Source organism: Sitodiplosis mosellana, unplaced genomic scaffold (genome assembly GCF_009176505.1).
Source record: "Sitodiplosis mosellana isolate CC-2019 unplaced genomic scaffold, AAFC_SMos_1.0 Smas_scaffold_6226, whole genome shotgun sequence".
Classification (NCBI taxonomy): domain Eukaryota; kingdom Metazoa; phylum Arthropoda; class Insecta; order Diptera; family Cecidomyiidae; genus Sitodiplosis; species Sitodiplosis mosellana.
In genome coordinates, this window is record NW_022601467.1 from 5,416,742 (window position 1) to 5,424,753 (window position 8,012).

The window sequence follows — 8,012 nt, forward strand, 5'->3', positions numbered from 1 at the left end:
TCAACTCGGATCGATATCAAAACCTTTTCATTGACAATGAAGTTTTTCTTTATTATTCACATTTAAATAACGTTCCAACATCTTTTTCTCTCTCAAAATCTTTTCTTTTTTCTTAGATTATTTGTATTTTTCTATTTTTGCGGGAACTGCACCTCTTCATTATGGACTTTCGAATTTCTAAAGAGTAGAACTAACAAAAAAAATGTATGTGTATAATAAATATATCAACGCTAACAACAACAACAATACGAAAGAATCAAAAACGATGAAATTGTGGTTTCGATACATGTTTTGTGTTCATGGCATTGGTGTTTGCATTCTTGTGCTCGTCAATTCGTCGGTAAACGATTCATCATCGTCCATGGTAACTATGTTGAGTGCTCTCATTTTTTGTCAATTCATTGTTATTTCGAAAAAGACCACCATGATTTTATACTTTGGCTCGTTATGTTAATCACTTTTATTTACATAAAAAGAAAGACAGAAAGGAAGAAATACAACAACAGCAACGGCAACACACGAAAAAAAACAGACAGATATGTGCTATGACGATTGTGTATGTGTTGTTGAGGCGCAAGTAAAATGGCTTTTGAAAGACAGAGAGACATGTGGCAGCTCGCGATGATGATGTGTTAACCCTTTGACGACCAAGATTGAATGGATGGGAATTTTGCAATTCTGATTGCAGATTCGTGCTCAGCGACCCCAAAAACCAGAGTAAAAATGTTATCAAAAATTAATTTTTTTAACTAAAAATATGAAAAAAATGATGGGACATATATGTCCCATTGGTCGGTAACGGTAACTACCTTTGTATGGAAAAAAATATGTCTCCCATAAGAACTACGTGTAAAATCTTTTTCGTTTTTAAAATATTCAGAATTGTTTTGAACCGAAAATGGTTTGAATTGTGCTTTGTTGTGCCCATTTAATCACGAATTTAATGATATTTTAGTAAATTGTTGTGTTTGAAAATTCGCGGATAATGGCCAAAATACAGGGAAATACGGGGTATTTATTTACCTTTACCGACCAATGGGACACATATGTCCCATCGCGCCAAACGCAATAAAAAGTGGAAAAAACGTTTTTTCTAAATAAAGTCGATGATTTTTGGAAAGTAATGGACATTTCGCACATTATTCCAAATTTTCAGCTTTAAAAGTTCCACCGTTAAAATTATATAGCATTTGGCGAAAGTTGAAAAAAAAAAGTTAAGATTTTTTGACTTTAGAGTGTTCAATTGAGTATCCAATTGCGTTTACAATAAATATCCAATATTATAGTACTTTCTGATAGCTACATTAATTCTCTTTCAAACGAACTCAATTTTACTAAAATTGGTTAAAAAATGTAGTTATTACAGATGAAAAACAAAATGGGACATATGTGTCCCATTGGTCGTCAAAGGGTTAAAGTGATGAAAATGAAGAGAAAAAAAGGGGAGCCACAGTGCGAGCGCCGTATATAATTTCAACGAAAGAAAACATGAGGCAAAAAAAAATTGTCCATCCAATTGAATTGTGTTCACGATTCACGACGACGATTGACCAACATTGGCTTATTGGAATTCCTTTCAAATCGAATGCCATGTCGGTATACACACTGAACAATGCCATACTTGTTATAAACTCTTTTCTTTCTTCTGCTTCTCTCTCTCTCTCCCTGTGTGCGTTTGATTGCTGCTGCCACTGCGGTGACTACCATTTTCCTAGCCCATGGCCACAGCTGTGTGGCTATACGTGTAAATTGTGGGCACTCAGTATACCTGTTTCATCGAACACCCAATACAAAATAACAGAAGTTATGGGAACGAAAATGATGATGATGATGATGTTGATGATGATTGCAATCACGTGTTTCGAACTTTCAATACTTTCGAATGGTCCAATTGAAATGTACCGGAGCCAAGAGAAAAAGGGGCAGAGCAGCACAACCGATAGAAATTGAATGAGTTATATAAAGAAAAATGCGATGGAAAGAGTGAGCGAGTGAGTATGAGAGAGTCTCTCTCGAGAGATCGAACGCAAGGTAGAAGTTTTGTGATTGCTATTATTCTGAGAAATGAAGTTTTTGTTTTGATGACGTCTATCATTTTGACCGCATTTTTGTTCGGTTGTTGTTCTGGTTCGCCTTTACCTTTTGTGCCTGTGCATGTATCAATAATTCAAGTTTTTTTGTTGTTGTTGTTATTGAATTCTTCCTCTCTCTCTCTCTCTCTCTCTCTCTCTCTCTCTCTCTCTCTACGTGTCTCGAAGCGGCCGATAGAAAACGCAATGGCAAACGAACGGGCCGAACAACTGATTCGTGCTGACGAAGTTCGGTATAAGTAAACATTACCTTCAATAACAATGAAGTGCTCAATAAACAAACCGAGCGTTCGAGAAGCGCAAGCAAAATTAAAGAAACCCAAGACAGAAGAAGAGAGACAGCGCAATGAAACGGAGTTCTAGCACGAAAACGTTTCGTTCGAATCGAGAAAAATCAAATGACATGAAAACAAATAATATGGGTGGTTTATTTTGTATCCGAACAATAGAAGCTTTGGATTACGCTTTGTATTCAACCATGTTCGGTGAAAGAAATCGAGAAAGAGTCTCACAGAATCTTATTTACTTGGTAGAAAATTTTACGTAATTTTCATAATTGCTTTTCAGGAAAAAGAAAAGAAGAAGAAGCAAGGAGAAAAAACGGCGATCTCCGAATGAAAAAGAAAGAATGGTTATCGTTTGATTTTTGCCCGAAATAAACAACAACGTCACGACTGATGACTATCAATTGGTTGATGTTTGATTTTCTTGGTACTGTCTCGTGTGCGTCGAGTGTTGATTCGATAAATATGCGCACGGCAGTCCGACTTAAATGCATTCTTCTTCGATAAATCGAGCACCATTGTTTGAGGCGCATGTTAATATGCCGATGCCGCCACCGCAATAATAATTTGCATATCAGTTATTATAATCAGTTGCGATAATTATGTTAACATAAATGTGTTCGAATATCAAATCACAAACCAATCATTTTCTTATTGTTCGTTCCGGTTGCCCGTTTTTTTTCGCTTTCTTTCTCTCTTTTTCTCTCTCCTCTTCGGTCTCTGTCGTCTTTTCGCTAATTTTTTTTCTACTTTCTATTCACAGTGGAAAAAGTTAATTGAACAATAGGGAAACAGACTTCAATTGTTAGGTCACGTACCGACAAACAAATAGCACGTTATTTATTTCAGATGGCATCCCCCTGCACTTACAAGATGCATACACACAACCGACATACACCGTACCCGTGTGTGCGGAGGAAGCGAACGTGTGAAATGATAAAAATTGTGAAATATGAGAGGCGGAAATAAAATCACGGTACAATATCTTGTCACATATACTGAACATGCTTACTAATGCATCCACGGAAGTGTTGAGACAGCTCCAATCATCTTCTTACACATCATTTCTTATGGTTAGTCAAGCCAATCGATCTATATTACATGCAACATCGATTACAATAACAAAAAAAACAACAACAACAACAACACATACAAATAGAATAAAACCAGTTCTGCAAATAAATTCGATTTTCATAATTGGTTGTTGCTGCATCATGTCAAAAACCCTAGCAATTGATTTTGCTACCAAATTAAAATCAAAGTGGTTACGTGCACAACGTGCATCTTAATCGTTTGTTTAAAGTGAAATGGTTTATTTATTTCAAATGAAAGGCAGACAGGAGAAAAAAAATTGGGATGAAAAATGACGAGAACCGAAAAAACGAAATAACATGTGATTTTAGGGCGGTTGATGATTATAATTTTCCGTATAATTTTAATAAAATCAAAACCATTTCGAAAACAAACGGCATTGCGTTGCGAGCCTAAGCTATTGCTAACACGTGCAGCGCACGTGTACATCATCATCGCAACCGACAGATCAATCTATGCTCAATTCCCATATAAATTCAAGTGAGTGGAAGAGAGGGAGAGTGAGAGAGAGAGCGCCAGCAAAAGGTAAAGGATCGTGAAATGTATAAATCCACACGTCAAAATATACAAACAACAACACGCAGGTTCATCTCGACAATTTTCCAAAAAAGCCCAAACACGACATGAATGCCGAATAGACATAGAGACAACAAGAGAGAAAGACAGAGAAATAGGGAATACGTTCGAAAAATTAACCGGTGATTAAAATTGCGTAATAATCTCTGTTTTATTGAGTAATCGGAGATGATTTTGCTGCTGTTGTTGCATTGCCCTTCGTCGTGTATTATAAGTATATCCGATATTATTGCTACTGATGACAACGACGTCGGTGTTGGTGATTAATACAATAAGGCAGAAAGCGTACGGGCTAGGGAAACGCAAGGCACGGGAAAATGGCAAAGGGCAAAGGCCACATCAAAACAGAGCAAAGGAAATCTGGAATTTAATCATTTGCGTATTTTGTTCCGGCTTTTTGGTAATTTGTTGACTGATGGTGGGCCTTTGGATTTCTTATGGGGCGGCAACAGCGACGGCAATGGTAACAACAGCAGCGACGGTGTGGACCGGTTGACGGGATCATCAACAAAACAATCTAATACAAATTGCATAATTCCGACAAATTACATTGTGATTGTCTGTGTGCGTATGCTCCTCATTGTGCAAAATACTTAATCGAACTAGAGAGAGAGAAAAAAACCCGACAAATGAGACGCCAGCAAAATATTTGTACGATATATTGTATCTTTCCTCTCATCGCTCTCGATCTGTTGCTGCTACTTAATTTGACTGCTTCTTGCAACACCTCCACGTGAACATTTTTTCAGCAACCGTATCGAGAAAAAAAATTCATCGTGGAAAAAGCGGATTAACGGAAGTACAACTATATGACGTTGTAACAACAGGATGTGAATGTTTTCAATTCGCAACACACAAAATATACACATGCCTTTGTTTCTGTTGTTCTTGTGTATTACAATATTTGATACGTGTGGCATTACGGCAGCCACTGAGCCAAGAGACTAAACATGATTTGATGAAAAATACTTATCAAGTGATTCGTTCGATTTTGTTTATCAATTTAATTGTTTATGAGATCTTTATCAGTGTGAAGTGTGCTTCTCTGTTGTTTTTTCTTCTTCTTTTTCTCTTCAATCGATTCAACTAAGCGCTGTGGAGCGGTGGATATTTAAATCCTATTAGTTCCAACCTTGTTCCATGATTGTTTGTTGTGTGTGTTTTTCGCGGGTTTTTTTCCGTTTCAAGTTTCAACGTTTTTCAATTGGTAGAAATGAAGATGGATTATCGATCTTCAGGTGCATCTAACCAATCGTGGGATTTCATTGCGTGTGGTCTTTGCACCATAGCGAGCGACTTTGAGTAGTTTCACCGCTTTTTGGGCGGATTTTTTCTTCAAATTATTTGGTTCAATTGGTGGGAATCTCTTCAAAGGTGTTGTATTATAGGGGTGATTTCGGTATTTTTCAAGAAACCCAAGAATTTGAAGAAAATAAGTAATTAGCATGAGGGAGATAACACAAAGCAACCGTCGGAATCCACCCACACATCCCTTTACACATCGTACCATTGTTGCGATCAGAGGCTGTGCCACATGATAGGTAGTATGATAAATATGGTGTAAATTTCGATGTGTTGATGTGCTTTTGACTTTGAGCAAACACACCTTAATCTTTTAGCTGGAATTGATTTAAGGATTTTGTTTGGATTGTTGTAATTCATAGCTTAAATCATGGAAATATCTTAATCGTTCATAATTCGGGCAATTATTTTCATTTTTTTTTTCATAATGACGCAAAAAAGGAATATAGACGGAAAAACCACTCGAACGACAGGTACGTCTGGAACATATTACGCCGAAATTTAAAGAAAAACACATTCCAAACTTTTGTGGATTTCACAATTTGATGCAAAACAACGTCATTGGATACATTTTTTATTTGTTGTATTCGATTGAAGGTGAACAAGATCAAAACAAAAAATTGCACAGAATATTTATATGCTAAGCAGAGATTTTCGAAAAGACTGGAACAGGTCATCAACATCATACCATAATTATTATGAGCTGGTCCGTATTTTGCATCTCGAAACTAATCTTTTTATATAAGAAATGTTCTTTGTATAAATCGAAACGTTTTTTTCGCGGAGATGAACTTATTCTATAAACGGAATTGAGTAAAGAGATTATTTTTATCCCAAAGTGCTATCTCGTGGCAGTAACAAGTTGCTGCTCGCCAACATTTCCAATGAAACTGCCAATGCTCTTAATCTGAACAATTCAATCATAATTATTTTCAAGTTTCTTCTCATTTCTCCTTTTTCTTCACGCTCTATGATATATTTTAATACTTGGAAATGACAAGAATAATAGAAAAACCTATCGATAGATAGGTGGTACTTACAAGAATTTTATCAACTTGGACTTTTTCAAGTCAAGCGCAGTCAAGTCACAATTCAGACCAGACCGCCAGAATTAGCTAGACAAAATAAATTGGAAATGAATACAATGCGATCGAATGTGTTTCTAGTTTATTTACTTTCAACTTTATTCAGTGATCATTCTCGATACTATTAAGTTTATTTGTAAAATTACATCAATTATTTTTGTTGTTGTAAGTGTTACAATTTTTCCTAATTTCTATTTTTATCAGTTGATTTTTTTTAGTTACAATTTTCTTTTTCTCTTCTTCTTGCGTTTGTAATATTTTCTTCATTTATTAATTTTTTTTTTTTTTCTTCTAAATGATTTTCCTTTCTTACTTTGTTGATGTTGCTTTTGCATTTTATTTACAATGTTCGATATCATTAACATATATAACTCAATTGTCATCCATTTGTCTCTTATGGTTGAAATTTGCGCAAAGAGAACGTTCCCATAAGTAATTTAACTTCGTATCTGTTTGTTTGTTTGTGTGTGAGTGATTGTGTGTGTATGTGTGTGTGTGTGTGTCTGTGTCTAGTGAGTGTTTTATGATACTTACATATTTGCATTTATATTCTAATTTCATAACTTATTTGCTAAAAATGTTTCACTAAAGGATTGTAATTCGTCTTGCAGATTTTCTGTGTTTGTGTGTGTTTTTTTTTTCTCTCTTCATTATTAATTTTATTAATCATTTTTTTGTGTTCTATTTTGTTCATTTCATTTCCATTGTGATAAAATAGGTAAGTACGTGCTGGTTTGCTTAATTGGTTCCATTTTGTCATTGTTGTTCTTTGTGTTTATATGTTGTCCGTTATAAATTTCATATGAAACGACATTTTTGTTTATGCTCGTAACCAATGAAAATTCTCAAATGTGCACTCAATATTAGTGTTTCTTATACATAAACTGGTTTTTCTTTTCTTCTTATTCACTCTGTGAGATGAAAATTTAAATTCAATTTGTGTCGGTGTTTTTCTTCCTCTTCCGTTCATTCTTCCCATTCTTCTTCGTTTCTATTCTCTTTGTTTCTTCTCACTACCCTGCTTATGCAATATTTTTTTACAAAAAAAGATATTACGACTTCCTAATTGATACAAAATCAAAATCAAATATGGTCGCCCTGGAAAACAGAGATATTTATAAATATGGGTTTTTTTTTGTGTGTGCCGTGATCCAGACTCTCAAACTCATATCCATGTGAAATCAGCCAGACCGATGAATTTTGGAATTGGTCAAAATGCTGTGTTGCACCAACCATTCATCAATATATCATTCATTGATATCTGCTGTTCCAATTAAAACCATTCAATAATAAGCAAATATCTCGTTATTTCAATGATTTGCAGCAATAACAACAACAACAAAGAAAAAACTAGGGCAAAATTCATGTATTCTGTGATAATCTCATAATAATTTTTTTTTTGTTGGAATCGTAAATAAAATGGTCAAGCTATCTACTCAAGGTATTTTGAAAGCCAATTTGTGCATTCAAAACCGAGGAAATCACCAAAAAAAAGGTCGAAATTGGAACAGCGTGTGTTACTTGGGAAAAAGATTACCTGCGATCACGGAAATCGATCATTGCACAAAACAATTGTACTCTTG